Source organism: Pan troglodytes, chromosome 4, assembly GCF_028858775.2.
Source record: "Pan troglodytes isolate AG18354 chromosome 4, NHGRI_mPanTro3-v2.0_pri, whole genome shotgun sequence".
Lineage (NCBI taxonomy): Eukaryota > Metazoa > Chordata > Mammalia > Primates > Hominidae > Pan > Pan troglodytes.
In genome coordinates, this window is record NC_072402.2 from 64,653,387 (window position 1) to 64,671,245 (window position 17,859).

General features: G+C 39.0%; 1 pseudogene; it reads right to left on the reverse strand.

Annotated features, from left to right (window-relative positions):
• Positions 1-628: 628 nt before the first annotated feature.
• Positions 629-17,859, reverse strand: part of LOC134810151 (protein FAM27D1-like) — an 85,199-nt pseudogene continuing 67,968 nt past the window's right edge.

A 17,859-nucleotide genomic window follows, 5' to 3' on the forward strand; every position in this document is an offset into this window, starting at 1 on the left:
ATAGGCCGCTGATCTTTCAAAGGAGGAGGGAGGCAGGGGGCTGATGGATCAGTGAATTTGCACCTGACATTAGACCTTGAGACCTATGGGATCATTCTGTGCTGCAGTGAGGCCCTGCCTGCCTCAACAGATTTGGCGAGCCCATCCTATCTCACTCGGAGGGGGCCAAAATGGGATCTGAAGGGGAGTCCTGAGAACACAGCAGGCGTCCTGAAGCTCCCCCTCCCTCCCTCGGTGGAAGTCGGCTCAAGGAGGTCCTGAAGACAGGACTCCTGGGGGTTTGGCCCTGGGACAGGGCAAGACACCAGCCGTCCACTCTCCCATGCCGCCCCAAACTGGAGCCCGGATCCAGTCGCCGCCACGGCTGCAGCAGGAGCCTCGCTGCCGCCGCGCAGCGGTCGCGTTATTTAAAGGGGACGCAGCCTGACTGCCAGGAGCGGAGAGCGAGTCGGCCTAGCCAATGCTCATGCGCGAGGCGCCAGCTGCTTCTCCGGTCACAGTGGTTCCCACGGTTGTCTTAGAAACTAGTCCTTGAGGCTTGGCAAAGCAGGAACCCTCCGCGGCAGTGGTTGGGTGTCGGGGATCTGAGGCCCCGGCCTGACCTCTCCACGGGGTCGACGGGAACGTCTCAGGATGCCAGGAGTCGCAAATGACCGACCAGGATGAGGAAACCCCAGGCGGAGTCCGGGAGAAGCAGCACGGAATCCTAACCTCAGGCCTGCCCGGGCGGTGTTGGTTGGGGACAGTCTCGCCAAATGTCGTGCCGCCCTGATCTCGAAGAAAGGTCAGCCTGCGTGCTCCTGGGCTGCTCTCTAGCCCGAGGGTCGTTCTCGTCGAGAGCAGAACCCCGCAGCCTCAGGGGTTGCCTGGGGGTGTGTTCCAATGCCTCTGCTGTAGGAATCTGTGTGTGTGTCTGTGTCTGTGTCTGTGTGTGTGTGTCTGTGTGTGTGTGTCCCATTCTCTCTTTTCTTTCTGTCTCTCAGTCTCTGTGTGTTTCTTTCCCTCTCTCTGTCGGTTTGTGTGTGTGTGCCGGTGTGCGTTTGTGTCTTTGTCCGAATGTGCCCTGTGCGCCACAAAGCGGTTTCTCGCATGGTGGCCTGTCTTTGGTGAGCCTCTTTCTGCGTCTCTGCCTGGGTCATGAGTCCGGTTGTCAATCGTTTTCGCCGCCGCGGATCCGCTTTGGATGTGTGAAGGCCTGGCCCACGTGAGGAGATGCGTCTGTCCCGCAGCAATTGAAATCTCATTCCCATCCTCAGCGGTCTCTTTCCTAGGATCGAGATGAACACACTGCAGCCGAGGACAAGAGCCCCACAGGAGCTCTTTGTCCCGCAGTAGAGCAGCGGACCCACGTCAGAGAAGATGCTTGTATCTTTTCACGGCTCTTGTCTGAGAGATGAAGCCACACCACGATACGGTCTGCAAAGGAAGCAGGGAATGGGAGATGGCAACAATCCCTGTCACTGGAAAGCTGGCCTCTCTGGGCAAGCCACCCTTTTGGAACCCCTCCTCTTATGCCCATGGGGGTGGCACGGTGCTGTACCCTGCCTGGGCTCCGGCCTCTGCTCTGTCCTCCCTCTCGCTCTGCCTTCCCTGTTTCTCAGGGGCCTGGATGCCTCTCGCTCTGGCCAAATGTCTTCAACAAAGATGACTTCCCAGTCCGTCAGGGAGACACTTCCTGGAGATCCGTGTCATGACTGTTTCTCTCTCCAAATGTTTTTCTGCTAGATTGGGCAGGTCTCATGACCCTGGAGCTCTTGGCTTCCATACATGTCTCAGGCAGGGAAGCTTCCTTCTTCCCCACGATTCCCCTCATGGGTGGGTGGATTGCCTAGAATGAGCTCTAGGAGAGCGTGACTGGCCTTGTCTTCCAGGACAGGTGGTGTCACATTTCCTCTGCAGTTCCTGTCTCATTCTTGAAGGACATCCTCTCCTCTGCTCCTAGGTGGACTGACTCCCATGATCTTCTGTCTGAAACAAATGTCAGGGAACCAAAGGGACTAGGGTGGGGCTGGGGCTGGGGCTGTGACTGTTTCAAAACTCCTCTGTGAAAAGGATGTTTCAACACTGTGAGTTGAATGCACGCATCACAAAGAAGTTTCTGAGAATGCTTCTGTCTAGTTTTTATGTGAAGATATTTCCTTTTCCAACATAGGACTCAAAGCGCTCCAAATATCCAAATGCAGAATCTACAATGAGACTGTTTCAAAACTGCTGTATCAAAAGGAAGGTTCAACTCTGTTAGTTGAATGCACACAACACAAAGAAGTTTCTGAGAATGCTTCTCTCTAGTTTTTATGTGAAGGTACCAGTTTCCAATGAAGGCCCCAAATCTCTCCAAATATCCACTTGCAGATACTACAAAAAGACTTTTTCAAAACTACTCTATCGAAAGGAAGGGTCAACCCTGTTAGTTGAATGCACATATCAAAAATAAGTTTCTGAGAATGTTTCTGTCTAGTTTTTATGTGAAGATATTTGCTTATCTACCATAGGCCTCAAAGCGCTCCAAATGAACACTTACATATTCTACAAAAAGATTGTTTCAAAACTACTCTTTCAAAAGAAAGGTTCAACTCTGTGAGTTGAAAGCACACATCACAAAGCAGTTTCTGAGAATGCTTCTGTCTAGTTTTTATGTGAAGATATTGCGTTTCCAATGAAAGTCTCAAAGAGCTCCAAATATCCAGTAGCAGAGTCTATAAAAGGAGTGTTTCAAAACTGCTCTATCAAAAGAAACGTTCAAATCTGTGAGTTGAATGCACACATCACAAACTAGTTTCTGAGAATGCTTCTGTATAGTTTTTATGTGGAGATATATCCTTTTCCACCATAGGCCTCAAATCGCTCCAAATAGCCACTTGCAGATTCTACAAAAAGACTGTTTCAAAACTGTTCTTTAAAAAGGAAGTTTCAACTCTGCGAGTTGAATGCACACATCACAAAGCAGTTACTGAGAATGCTTCTGTCTAGTTTTTATATGAAGATATTCCCGTTTCCAATGAAGGCCTCAAAGATTTCCAAATATCCACAAGCAGATTCCACAAAAGAAGTGTTTCAAAACTGCTCTATCAAAAGAGAGGTTCAACTCTGTGAGTTGAATGCAAACATCACAAAGAAGCTTTTGAGAATACTTCTGCCTAGTTTTTATGTGAAGATACTTCCTTTTCCACCACAGGCCTCAAAGTGCTCCAAATGAACATCAGATTCTACAAAAAGACTGTTTCAAAACTGCTCTCTAAAAAGAAAGGTTCAACTCTGTGAGTTGAATGCACACATCACAAAGCAGTTTCTGAGCTTCTATCTAGTTTTTAAGTGAAGATATTCCCGTTTCCAATGAAGGCCTCAAAGAGCTCCAAATATCCACAAGCAGATCCTACAAAAGGAGTGTTTCAAGACTGCTCTATCAAAAGAAAGGATCAACTCTGTGAATTGAATGCACACATCACAAAGCAGTTCCTGAGAATGCTTCTCTCTAGTTTTTATGCAAAGATATTCCCTTTTCCACCATTAGCCTCAAATCGCTTCAAATATCCACTTGCAGATTCGACAAAAGACTATTTCAAAACTGCTCTGTGAAAAGGAAGGTTCATAACTGTCAGATGAATGTACACATCACAAAGAAGTTTCTGAGAATGCTTCTGTCTAGTTTTTATGTGAAGATATTCCCTTTTCCACCATAGGCCTCAAATCGCTCCAAATATCTACCTGCATATTCTACAAAAACACTGTTCCAAAACTGCTCCCTCAAAAGGAAATGTAAACTCTGTAAGTTGAATGCACATATCACAAAGAAGTTTCTGAGAATGCTGCTGTCTAGTTTTTATGTGAAGATATTTCCTTTTCCATCACAGGCCTCAAAGTGCTCCAAATGAACACTGGCAGATTCTACAAAAAGAGTGTATCAAAACTACTCTATCAAAAGAAAGGTTCAACTCTGTCAGTTGAATGCACAAATCATAAAGCAGTTTCTGAGAATGCTTCTGTCTAGTTTTTATGTGAACATATTTCCTTTTCCACCATAGGCCTCAAAGCACTCCAAATGAACACTTACAGATTCTACAAAAAGAGTGTTTCAAAACTGCTCTGTCAAAAGAAAGGTTCAACTGTGTGAGTTGAATGCATACATCACAAAGCGGTTTCTTAGAATGCTTCTCTCATGTTTTTATGGGAAGATATTCCCGTTTCCAACGAAGGCTTCAAAGAGCTCCAAATGTCCACTAGCAGATACTACAAAAGGAGTGTTTCAAAACTACTCTATCAAAAGAAAGGATCAACTCTGTGAGTTCAATGCACACATCACAAAGACGTTTCTGAGAATACTGCTGTCTAGTTTTAAGGTGAAGATATTTCCTTTTCCACCATAGGCCTCAAAGCGCTCCAAATGACCAGTTGCAGATTGTACAAAAACACTGTTTCAAAACTGCTCTCTCAAAAGCAAGGTTCATCTCTGTAATTTGAATGCACACATCACAAAGAAGTTTCTGAGAATGCTTCTGTCTACTTTTTATATGAAGATATATCCTTTTCCACCATAGGCCTCAAAGTGCTCCAAACTAACACTTGCAGATTCTAAAAAAAAAAGAGTGTTTCAAAACTGTTCTATCAAAAGAGTGGTTCAACTCTGCAATTGAATGGACCCATCGCAAAGAACTTTCTGAGAATGTTTCTGTCTAGTTTTATGTGAAGATATTCCCGTTTCCAACGAAGGCCTCAAAAATCCCTTAATATCCATTAGCAGATTCTACAAAAGGAGTGTTTCAAAACTGCAATATCAAAAGAAATGTTCAACTCTGAGAGTTGAATGCACACATCACAAAGAAGTTTCTGAGCATGCTTCCGTCTAGTTTTTATGTGAAGATCTTTCCTATTCCACCATAGGTCTCCAAGCGCTCCAAATGAACACTTGCAGATTCTACAAAAAGACTGTTTCAAAACTGCTCTTTCAAAAGAAAGGTTCAACTCTGTGAGTTGAATGCACACATCACAAAGAAGCTCCTGAGAATGCTTCTTTCGTGAAGATATTTCGCTTTCCAACTAGTGCTCAAAGGGAACAAATTATCCTCTGGCAGATTCTACAAAAAGAGTGTTTCAAAACTGCTCTATCAAAGAAAGGTACAACTCTGTGATTTTAATGCACACATCACAAAGCAGTTTCTCAGAATGCTTCTGTCAAGTTTTTATGTGAAGATATTTTCATTTTCACCATAGTCCTCAAAGGGAACCAAGTATCCAATTACAGATTCTGTAAAAGGGGTGTTTCAAAACTGCTCTATCAAAAGGAAGGTTCAACTCTGTGAGATGAAAGCACACATCACAAAGAGGTTTCTGAGAATGTTTCTTTCTTGTTTTTATGTGAAGATATCCCATTTCCAATGAAGGCCGTAAAGACCTCCAAATATCCACCAGCAGATTCTACAAAAGCAGTGCTTCAAAATTGGTCTTTCAAAAGAAAAGTTCAACTCTGTGAGTTGAATCCACACAGCACAAAGCAGTTTCTGAGAATGCTTCAGTCTAGTTTTTGTTTGAAGATAAACCAGATCCAAACGAAGGCCTCAAAGAGCTCCAAATATCCACAAGCAGATTCTGCAAAAGGAGTGTTTCAAAACTGGTCTATCAAAAAAATGTTCAAATCTGTTAGTTGAATGCACATATCAAAAAGAAGTTTCTGGGAATGCTTCTGTCTAGTTTTTTGTGAAGATATCTCATTGCCAAGACAGGCCTCAAAGGGATCCAGATATCCACAAGCAGCTTCTACAAAAGGAGTGTTTCATAACTGTTCTGTCAAAAGGAAGGTTCGACTCTGTGAGTTGAATGCACACATCTCAAAGAAGTTTGTAAGAATGCTTCTGTCTAGTATTGATGTGAAGATATTTCCTTTTCCACCATAGGCCTCAAAGCACATCAAATGAATACTTCCAGATTCTACAAAAAGAGTGTTTCAAAACTGCTCTATCAAAAGGAAGGTTCAACTCTGTAAGTTGAATGCACGCAGCACAAAGAAGTTTCTGAGAATGCTTCTGTCTAGTTTTTATGTGAAGATATTTCCTTCTCCACCACAGGCCGCAAAGCACTCCAAATGAACACTTGCACAATCTACAAAAAGAGTGTTTCAAAACTGCTCTATCAAAAAAAAGGTCCAACTCTGCGAGTTGAATGCACACATCACAAAGAAGTTTCTGAGAATTCCTCTGTCTAGTTTTTAATGTGACAATATTTTCTTTTTCACCATAGGCCACAAATCGCTCCAAATATCCACTTGGGGATTCTACAAAAAGACTTTTTCAAAACCGCTCTCTCAAAAGGAAGGTTCAACTCTGTGATTTCAATGAACACATCACAGAGAAGTTTGTGAGAATGCTTCTGTCTAGTTTTTAAGTGAAGATCTCCTGTTTAGAACAAAGGCCTCAAAGTGCTCCGAATATCCACAACCAGATTCTATAAAAGTTGCGTTTCAAAACTGCTCTATCAAAAGAAATGTTCAACTCTGTTAGTTGAATGAATACATCACAAAGACGTTTCTGAGAATGCTTCTTTTTAGTTTTTATGTGAAGATATTTCCTTTTCCTCCATAGGCCTCAAATCACTCCAAGTATCCAATTGCAGACTCTACAAAAAGACTGTTTCAAAACTGCTATCTCAAAAGCAAGGTTAAACTCTGTGAGTTGAATGCACACATCACAAAGAAGTTTCTGAGAATGCTTCTGTCTAGTTTTTATGCTAAGATATTTCCTTTTCCACCATAGGACTCAACGCGCTCCAAGTGAACACTTGCAGATTTTACAAAAAGATTGTTTCAAAACTGCTCTCTCAAAAGAAGGTTCAACTCTGTGAGTTGAATGCACACATCACAAAGCAGTTTCTGAGAATGCTTCTGTCTAGTTTTTATATGAAGATATTGCTGTTTCCAACGAAGTTCTCAAAGAGCTCCATATATCCACAAGCAGATTCTAAAAAAGGAGTCTTTCAAAATTGCTCTATCAAAAGAAAAGTTCATTTCTGAGAGTTGAATGCACACATCACAAAGAAGTTTGTGAGCATGCTTATGTCTAGTTTTCATGTGAAGATATTTCCTATTCCACCATAGGCCTCCAAGCACTCCAAATGAATACTTGCAGATTCTACAAAAATACTGCTTCAAAACTGCTCTATCAAAAGTAAGCTTCAGCTCTGCAAGTTGAATGCACACATCAATAATAATGCTTCTGTCTAGTTTTTATGAGAAGATATTCCCCTTTCCAATGAAGGCCACAAAAATCTCCAAATATCCATTTGCAGATTCTATAAAAAGACTGTTTCAAAACTGCTCTATCAAAAGAAAGGTTCAATTCTGTGAGTCGAATGCATACATCACAAAGGAGTTTCTAGAATGTTTCTGTCTAGTTTTTATGTGAAGATAGTTCTTTTTCCACCACAGGCCTCAAATCACTCGAAATATCCACTTGCAGATTCTACAAAACGACTGTTTCAAAACTGCTCTTTCAAAAGAAAGGTTCAACTCTGTGAGTTGAATACACACATCACAAAGAAGTTTCTGAGAGTGCTTCTGTCTAGTTTTTATGTGAAGATATTTCCTTTTCAACCATTGGCCTAAAATCACTGCAAATATCCACATGCAGATTCTACAAAAAGACTGTTTCAAAACTGCTCTCTCAAAAGCAAGTTTCAATTCTATGAGTTGAATGCACACATCACAAAGAAGTTTCTGTGAATGCTTATGTCTAGTTTTTATGTGAAGATATTTCCTTTTCCACCATAGCCCTCAATGTGCTCCAAATATCCACTTGCAGATTCTACAAAAAGAGTTTCAAAACTGCTCTATCTATAGAAATGTTAAACTCTGCAAGTTTAGTGCACACATCACAAAGAAGTTTCGGAGAATGCCTCTGTCTAGTTTTATTGTGAAGATATTTCCTTTTCCACCACAGGCCTCAAATAGCTCCAAATATCCACTTGCAGATACTACAAAAAGACTGTTTCAAAGCTGTTCTCTAAAACGAAGGTTCAACTCCATGAGTTGAATGTACACACCACAAAGAAGTTTCTGAGAATGTTTTTGTCTAGTTTTTACGTGAAGATATTTGCTTTCCCACCATAGGCCTCAAAGTGCTCCAAATGTCCACTTGCAGATTCTACAAAAAGAGTTTTTCACAACTGCTCAATCCGGAGAAAGCTTCAACTCTGTGAGATGAAAGCACACATCACAAAGCAGATTCTGAGAATGCTTCTGTCTACTTTTTATGTGAAGATATCCCATTTCCAACGAAGGCCTCAAAGAGCTCCAAATATCCACAAGAAGATTCTACAAAAGAAGTGTTTCAAAACTGCTCTATCAAAAGAAAGGTTCAGCTCTGTGAGTTGAAGGCACAAATCCAAAGATGTTGCCGAAAATGTTTCTCTCCAGTTTTTACGTGAAGGAATTTCCCTTTTCACCATAGGCCTCAACGGCAACAAAATATCCATTTGCAGATTGTGCAAAAGAGTGTTCCAAAACTTCTCTATCAAAAGAAAGCTTCAACTCTTTGAGTTGAATGTACACATCACAAAGAAGTTTCTGAGAATGCTTCTGTCTAGATTTTATGAGAAGATATTTCCTTTTCCACCATAGCCCTCCAAGCGCTCCAAATATCCTCTTGCAGATTCTACAAAAAGTGTGTTTCAAAACTGCTCTATCAAAAGAAAGATTCAATTCTGTGAGTTGAATGCACACATCACAAAGAAGTTTCTGAGAATGCTTGTGTCTAGTTGCTATATGAAGATATTTCGTTTTCCAACAAAGTCTCCCAAGGTAACAAATATCCCTTGAAAATTCTACAAAAAGAGTGTTTCAAAACGGCTCTATCATAACAAAACTTCAACTCTGTGATTTGAATGCACACATGACAAAAAAGTTTCGGAGAATGCTTCTGTGTAGTTTTCATGTGAAGATATTTCATTTTCCAACAACGTCCTCAAAGAAAATCAAATATCCACTTGCAGATTCTACAAAAAGAGTTTTTCAAAAATGTTCTATCATATGAAAAGTTCAACTCTGTGAGGTGAATGCATGCATCCCAAAGAAGTTTCAGAGAATGCTTCTGTCTAGTTTTTATGTGAAGATATTTCCTTTTCCACCATAGGCCTCAAAGCGCTCCAAATATCCACTTGCCGATTCTACAAAAAGACTGTTCCAAAACTGCTCTCTCAAAAGCAAGGTTCAAATCTGTGAGTTGAATGCACACATCACAAAGCAGTTTCTGATAATGCTTCAGTCTAGTTTTTATGTGAAGATAAACCCGTTTCCAATGAAGGCCTCAAAGAGCTCCAAATATCCACAAGAAGATTCTACAAAAGGAGTGTTTCAAAACTGCTCTATCAAAATAAATGTTCAACTCTTTTAGGTGAATGCGCACATCACAAGTTTGTGAGAATGCTTCTGCCTAGTTTTTATGTGAAGATAGTTCCTTTTCCACCATAGGCCTCAAATCGCTCTAAATATCCACTTGCAGATTCTACAAAACGACTGTTTCAAAACTGCCCTTTCAAGATAAATGTTCAACTCTGTGAGTTGAATGCACACATCATAAAGAAGTTTCTAGGAATGCTTCTGTCTGGTTTTTATGTGAAGATATTTCCTTTTCCACCATAGGCATCAAAACGCTCCAAATATCCAGTTGCAGATTCTACAAAAAGACTGTTTCAAAACTGCTCTCTCAAAAGCAAGTTTCAATTCTGTGCGTTGGATACCCACTTCACAAAGAAGTTTCTGAGAATGCTTCTGTCTACTTTTTATGTGAAGATATTTCCTTTTCCACCATAGGCCTCAAAGCGCTCAAAATGAAAACTTGCAGATTCTACAAAGAGACTGTTTCAAAACTGCTCTCTCAAAAGAAAGGTACAAGTGTGTGAGTTGAAAGCACACATCACAACGCAGATTCTGAGAATGCTTCAGTCTAGTTTTTATGTGAAGATACACCTGTTTCCAACAAACGCCTCAAAGAGCTCCAAATATCCACAAGCAGATTCTACAAAAGGAGTGTTTCAAAACTGGTCTATCAAAATAAAGGTTCAACTCTGATAGTTGGAAGCACATATCACTCAGCAGTTTCTGAGAATCCTTGTGTCTAGTTTTTATGTGAAGATATTTCCTTTTCCACCATAGTCCTCAATGCGCTCCAAATATCCACTTGAAGATTCTACAAAAAGAGTTTTACAAAACTGCTCTAACAATAGAAATGTTCAACTCTGTAAGTTTAATGCACACATCACAAGGAAGTTTTGGGGAATCCTACTGTCTAGTTTTATTTTGAAGATATTTCCTTTTCCACCACAGGCTTCAAAGTGCTCCAAATATCCTCATGCAGATTCTACAAAAAGAGTGTTTCAAAACTGCTGTATCAAAAGAAAGCTTCAACTATGCGAGTTGAACGCAAACATCCCAAAGTAGTATCTGAGAATGCTTCTGTGTAGTTTTCATGTGGAGTTATTTCCGTTTCCACCACAGGCCTCCAAACTCTGCAAATATCCACTTGCAGATTCTACAAAAAGTGTGTTTCAAAAGTACTCTATCAAAAGAAAGGTTCAACTCTGTGAGTTGAATGCACACATCACAAAGAAATTTCTGAGAATGCTTGTGTCTAGCTTTTATGTGAACGTATTTCGTTTTCCAACATATGCCTCAAAGGGGACAAAATAGCCCCTTGCAAAATCTGAAAGAACAGGGTTTCAAAACTGCTGTATCAAAAGAAAGTTTCAACTCTGTGAGATGAAGGTATAAATCCAACAAAATTTCCGAGAATGCCTCTGTCCAGTTTTTACGTGAAGAAATTTCTCTTTTCACCATAGGCCTCAAAGGGAACAAAATATCCACTTGCAGATTGTGCAAACAGAGTGTTCCAAAACTTCTCTATCAAAAGAAACACATTACAAAGAAGTTTCTGAGAAAGCTTCTGTCTAGATTTTATGTGAAGCTATTTCCTTTTCCATCATAGCCCTCCAAGTGCTTGAAATATCCACTTGCAGATTCTACAAAAAGTGTGTTTCTAAACTGCCCTATCAAAAGAAAAGTTCAACTCTGTGAGTTGAATGCACACATCACAAAGAAGTTTCTGAGAATGATTGTGTCTTGTTTTTATATGGATTATGTCTTGTTTTCCAACGAAGGCCAGCAAGAGAACAAAATAACCCCTTGAAAATGCTACAAAAAGAGTGTTTCAAAATGGCTCTATCAAAACAAAAGTTCAACTCTATGAAATGAACGCACACATCACAAAGAAGTTTCAGGGAATGCTTCTGTCTAGTTTTTATGTGAAGATGGTTCATTTTCCAACATCGTCCTCAAAGGAAATCAAATATCCACTTTCAGATATTTCAAAAAGATTGTTTCAAAACAAAACAAATGCTCTATCAAAAGGAATGTTCAACTCTGTGAGCTGAATGCACACATCACAGAGAACTCTCGGAGAATCCTTCTGTCTAGTTTTTATGGGTAGTTATTTCGTTTTCAGACATAGGCCTCAATGCACTGCAAATATCCACTTGCAGATTCTAGAAAAAGTGTCTTCCAAAACTGTTCTATCAAAAGAATGATTCAACTCTGTGAGTTGAATGCACACATCACAAAGCACTTTTTGATAATGGTTATGTCTAGTTTTTATATGACGATATCTTTTTTTCCAACATAGGCCTCAAAGGAAACCAAATATCCACTTGCAGATTCTACAAAAAGGGTGTTTCAAAACTTCTCTATCAATAGGAATGTTCAACTCTGGGAGTTAAATGCACACAACACAAACAAGTTTCTCAGAATGCTTGTGTCTAATTTTTATGTGAACATATTTTGTTTTCCAACATATGCCACAAAGGGAACCAAATATCCCCTTGCAAATTCTACAAAAAGAGAGTTTCAAAACTGCTCTAACAAAAGAAATTTTCAACTCTGTGAGTTGAATGCACACATCCAAAGAAGTTTCCGAGAATGCTTCTGTCTAGTTTTATGTGAAGATATTTCCTTTTCCACCACAGGCCTCAAAGCACTCCAAATATCCACAGGGAGATTCTACAAAAAGAGTGTTTCAAAACTGCACTATCAAAAGAAAGGTTCAACTCTGTGAGGTGAATGCACACATCACAATGCTGTTTCTGAGAATGCTTTCGTCAACTTTTTATGTGAAGATATTTCATTTTCCAAACTAGGCCTCAAAGGAAACAAAATATCCACTTGCAGATTCTACATAAAGAGTGTTTCAAAACTGTGCTATCAAAAGAAAGGTTCAACTCTGTGAGTTGAATGCACACATCACAAAGATGTTTCTGAGAATGCTTTTGTCTTCTTTTTACCTGAAGATATTTCATTTTCCAAACTAGGTCACAAAGGAAAACAAATATCCCTTGCAGGTTCCACTTAAAGAGTGTATCAAAACTGCTCTATCAAAAGAAAGGTTCAAGTGTGAGGGTGTTAGGCACACATCAAAAAGAAGTTTCTGAGAATCCTTCTGTCTAGTATTTTGTGAAGATATTTCCTTTTCCATATTTGGCCTCAATGCGCTCAAAATATCCACTTGTAGATTCTACAAAAAGAGTGTTTCAAAACTGCTCTATCAATATAAAGGTTCAACTCTGTAAGTTGAATGCACACATCACAAAGTAGTTTCTGAGAATGCTTGTGTCTAGGTTTTACATGAAGATCTTTCCTTTTCCAACAAAGCCCTCCAACGTTCCAAATATCAACTTGCAGACTCTACAAAAAGAGGGTTTCAAAACTGCTCTATCAAAACGAAAGTTCATCCCTGTAAGTTGAATGGACACATCACAAGGAGGTTTCTGAGAATGCTTGTGTCTAGTTTTTATGTGAAGATATTTCCCTATCCACCATAGCCCTCCAAGCACTCCAAATATCCACTTGCAGATTCTACAACATAGTGTTTCAAAACTGTTCTATCAAAGGAAATGTTCAACTCTGTCACGTGAATGCACACATCACCAAGAAGTTTCTAAGAATGCTTCTGTCTAGTTTTTATATGAAGAGATTTCCTTTTACACCATAGGCCTCAAAGTGCTCCAAATTTCCTCATGCAGATTCTACAAAAAGAGTGTTTCCAAACTGCTCTATCATAAAAAGGTTCAATTATGTGGGTTGAATGCAAACGTCACAAAGTATTTTCTGAGAATGCTTGTGTCTAGTTTTCATGTGAAGATATTACCTTTTCCACCATAGGCCTCCAATCTCTCCAAATATCCACTTGCAGATTCTACAAAAAGAGAGTTTCAAAACTGCTCTAACAAAGGAAAGGTTCAACTCTGTGAGTTGAATGCACTCATAACAGAGAAGTTTTGGAGAATGCTTGTGTCTAGTTTTTATGTGAAGATATTTCCTTTTCCACCCTAGGCCTCAAAGTGCTCCAAATATCCACTTGCAGATTCTACAAAAAGAGTGTTTCAAAACTTCTCTACCAAAATAAAGGTTCAACTCTGTCACTTGAATTCACACATCACAAAGAAGTTTCTGTGAATGCTTCTGTCTAGTTTTTATGTGAAGATATTTTCCTTTTCACCATCATCCTCAAAGGGAAACAAATACCCACTAGCAGATTCTGCAAAAAACAGTGTTTCAAAACGGCTCTATCAAAAGAAATCTTCAACTCTTTGAGTTGAATGCACACATCACAAAGATATTTCTGAGAATGTTTCTGTCTAGTTTTTTTGTGAAGATATTGCCTTTTCCACCATAGCCCTCCAACCGCTCCATATATCCATTTGCAGATTCTACAAAAATACTGCTTCAAAACTGCTCTATCAAAAGAAAGGTTCAACTCTGCGACTTGAATGTACACATCACAAAGAAGTTTCTGAGAATGGTTGTGTCTAGTTTTTATATGAAGATATTTCATTTTCCAACATAGGCCACCAAGGGAACTAAATATCCCCTTGAAAATTCTAAAAAAGGAGTGTTTGAAAACGGCTCTATCAAAACAAAATTTCAACTCTGTGAGTTGAATGCACACATCACAAAGAAGTTTCGGGGAATGCTTCTGTCTAGTTTTTATGTGAAGATATTTCATTTTCCAATATCACCCTCAAAGGAAATCAAATATCCACTTGCAGATTCTACAAAAAGAGTGTTTCAAAAGTGTTCTATCATAAGAAAGATTCAACTGTGTGAGGTGAATGCAAGCATCCCAAAGAAGATTCAGAGAATGCTTCTATCTAGTTTTTCTGTGAAGATATTTCCTTTTCCACCATAGGCCTCAAAGTGCTCCAAATATGCATTTGCAGATTCTGCCAAAACGGTGTTTCAAAACTGCTCTATCAAAAGAAATGTTCAACTCTGTGAGTTGAATGCACACATCACAAAGAACATTGGGAGAATGCTTCTGTCTACATTTCATGTGAAGATATTTCATTTTCCACCATAGGCCTCAAAGCGCTCCAAATGTCCACATGCAGATTCTGCAAATAGAGTGTTTCAAAACTGCTCTATTAAAAGGAAGCTTCAACTATGTGAGTTGAATGCACACATCACTTAGAAGTTTCTGAGAATGATTCTGTCTAGTTTTTATATGAAGATATCCTGTTTTCCAACATAGGCCTCAAAGGAAACAAAATATCCACCTGTACTTCCTACAAAAAGAGTGTTTCAAAACTGCTCTCTCAGAAGAAAGGTTCAACTCTGTTAGTTGAATGCACACATAACAACCAAGTTTCTCAGAATGCTTCTGTCTAGTTTTTATGGGAAGATATCCCAGTTTCAACGAAGGTTTCATAGAGGTCCATATATCAACTTGCAGATTCCACAAAAAGAGTGTTTCAAAATTGCTCTCTCAAAAGCAAGGTTCAACTCTGTGAGTTGAATTCACACATCACAAAGAAGTTTTTGAGAATGTTTCTGTCTTGTTTTTATGTGAAGATATTTCCTTTTCCACCATAGGCCTCAAGGCATTCCAAATGAACACTTGCAGATGCTACAAAAAGACTGTTTCAAAAGTGCTCTATCAAAAGAAAGGTTCATCTCTGTCAGTTGAATGCACACATCACAAAGCAGTTTCTGAGAATGCTATTGTCTAGTTTTTATGTGAAGATAAACCCGTTTCCAACGAAGGCCTCAAAGATCTCCAAATATCCAAAAGAAGATTCTACAAAAGGAGCGTTTCAAAACTGCTCTATCAAAAGACAGAGTTGAACAGCTGTTCAACTCTGTTAAGTGAATGCGCACATCTAAAGAAGTTTCTGAGAATGCTTCTGTCTAGTTTTTATGTGAAGGTAGTTCCTTTTCCACCATAGGCCTCAAATCGCTCTAAATATCCACTTGTAGATACTACAAAACGAGTGTTTCAAAACTGCTCTTTCAAAATAAAGGTTCAACTCTGTGAGTTGAATGCACACATCACAAAGAAGTTTCTAGGTATGCTTCTTTCTAGTTTTTATGTGAAGATATTTCCTTTTCCACCATAGGCTTCAAATCGTTCCAAATATCCAGTTGCAGATTCTACAAAAAGACTGTTTCAAAACTGCTCACTCAAAAACAAGTTTCAATTCTGTGAGTTGAATTCCCACATCAGAAAGAAGTTTCTGAGAATGCTTCTGTCTACTTTTTATGTGAAGATATTTCCTTTTCCACCTAGGCCTCAAAGCGCTCAAAATGAAAACTTGCAGATTCTACAAAAAGACTGTTTCAAAACTGCTCTCTCAAAAGAAAGGTTCAAGTGTGTGAGTTGAAAGCACACATCACAAAGCATATTCTGATAATGCTTTGGTCTAGTTTTTATGTGAGGATACACCCATTTCCAACAAAGTCCTCAAAGAGATCCAAATATCTACAAGCAGATTCTACAAAAGGAATGTTTCAAAACTGGTCTATCAAAAGAAAGGTTCAACTCTGATAGTTGAATGCACACATCAGAAAGCAGTTTTTGAGAATGCTTGTGTCTAGTTTTTATGTGAAGATATTTCTTTTTCCACCATAGGCCTGACTGTGCTCCAAATATCCACTTGCAGTTTCTATGAGAAGATATTCCCGTTTGCAACGAAGGCCTCAAACTGGTCCAAATATCCACTTGCAGATTCTACAAAAAGAGTGTTTCAAAATTGCTCTATCAAAAGAAAGGTTCAATTCTGTGAGTTGAATGCACACATCGCAAAGAACTTTCAGAGAATGCTTGTGTCTAATTTTTATATGAAGATATTTACTTTTTCACCATGGTCCACAAAGCATTGCAAATATCCACTTGCAGATTCTACAAAAAGAGAGTTTCAAAACTGTTCTGTGAAAAGAAAGGATCAAGTCTGTGAGTTGAATGCACACATCCCAAAGCAGTTTCTGAGAATGCTTCTGTCTACCTTTTATGTGAAGATATTTCGTTTTCCAACATAGGCCTCAAATGAGACGAAATATCCACTTGCAGATTCTACAAAAAGTCGGTTTCAAAACTGCTCTTTACAAAGGAAGGTTCAACTCTGTGAGTTAAATGTACATATCACAAAGCAGTTTCTGAGAATGCTTCTGTCTAGTTTTTATGTGAATATATTTCGCTTTCCCACATAGGCCTCAAAGGGAACAAAATATCCACATTCAGATTCTAAAAAATAGTGTTTCAAAACTGCTCTATCAAAAGAAAGGTTCAACTCTGAGAGTTGAATGCAGACATCACAAAGATGTTTCAGAGAATACTTCTGTCTAGCTTTTAAGTGAAGATATTTCCATTTTCACCATAGTCCTCAAATGGAACAATATATGTACTTGCAGATTCTACAAAACGAGTGTTTCAAAACTGCTCTATCAAAAGAAAGGTTCAACTCTGTGATACTAACGCACACATCATAAAGAAGTTTTGGAGAATGCTTCTGTCTTGTTTTTCTGTGAAGATATTTCGTTTTCAAACATAGGCCTCAAAGGAAACAAAATATCCACTTGCAGATTCTCCAAAAAGAGTGTTTCAGAATTGCTCTATCAAAAGAAAGGTTCAACTCTGTGAGTTGCATGCACCCATCACAAAGAAGTTTCGGAAAATGCTTCTGTCTAGTTTTTACGTGAAGATATTTGCTTTTCCACCATAGACCTCAAAGCGCTCCAAATATCCACTTGCAGATTCCACAAAAAGAGTGTTTCAAAACTGTTCTATCAAAAGAAATGTTGAACACTGTAAGTTGAATGCACACAACACAATGTAGTTTCTGAGAATGCTTGAGTCTAATTTTTATGTGAAGATATTTCCTTTTTCACCATAGGCAACAAAGGGAACAAAATATCCACTTGCAGATTCTACAAAAAGAGTGTTTCAAAACTGCTCTATCAAAAGAAAGCTTCAATTCTGTGAGTTGAATGCATACATCAGAAAGAACTTTCACAGAATGCTCGTGTCTAGTTTTTATGTGAAGGTATTTCCTTTTTCACCATAATCCTCAAAGGGAACAAAATATCCACTTGTGGATTCTACAAAAAGTGTATTTAAAAACTGCTTTAACAAAAGAAAGGTTCAACTCTATGAGTTGAATGCACAGATCACAAAGCAGTTTCTGAGAATGCTTCTGTCTAGTTTTATTGTGAAGATATTTCGCTTTCCATCATAGGCCTCAAAGGAAACCAAATATCCACTTGCATATTCTACAAAAGACTGTTTCAAAACGACTCTATCAAAAGAAAGGGTCAAGTCTGTGAGTTGAATGCACCATCACAAAGCAGTTTCTGAGAACGCTTCTGTCTAGTTTTTATGTGAAGATATTTCGGTTTCCAAGATTGGTCTCAAAGGGAATCAAATATCCACTTGCAGATTCTACAAACAGAGTGTTTCCAAACTGCTCTATCCATAGAGAGGTTCAACTCTGTGAATTGAATCCACACATCACTAAGAACTTTCAGAGAATACTTGTGTCTACTTTTTATGTGAA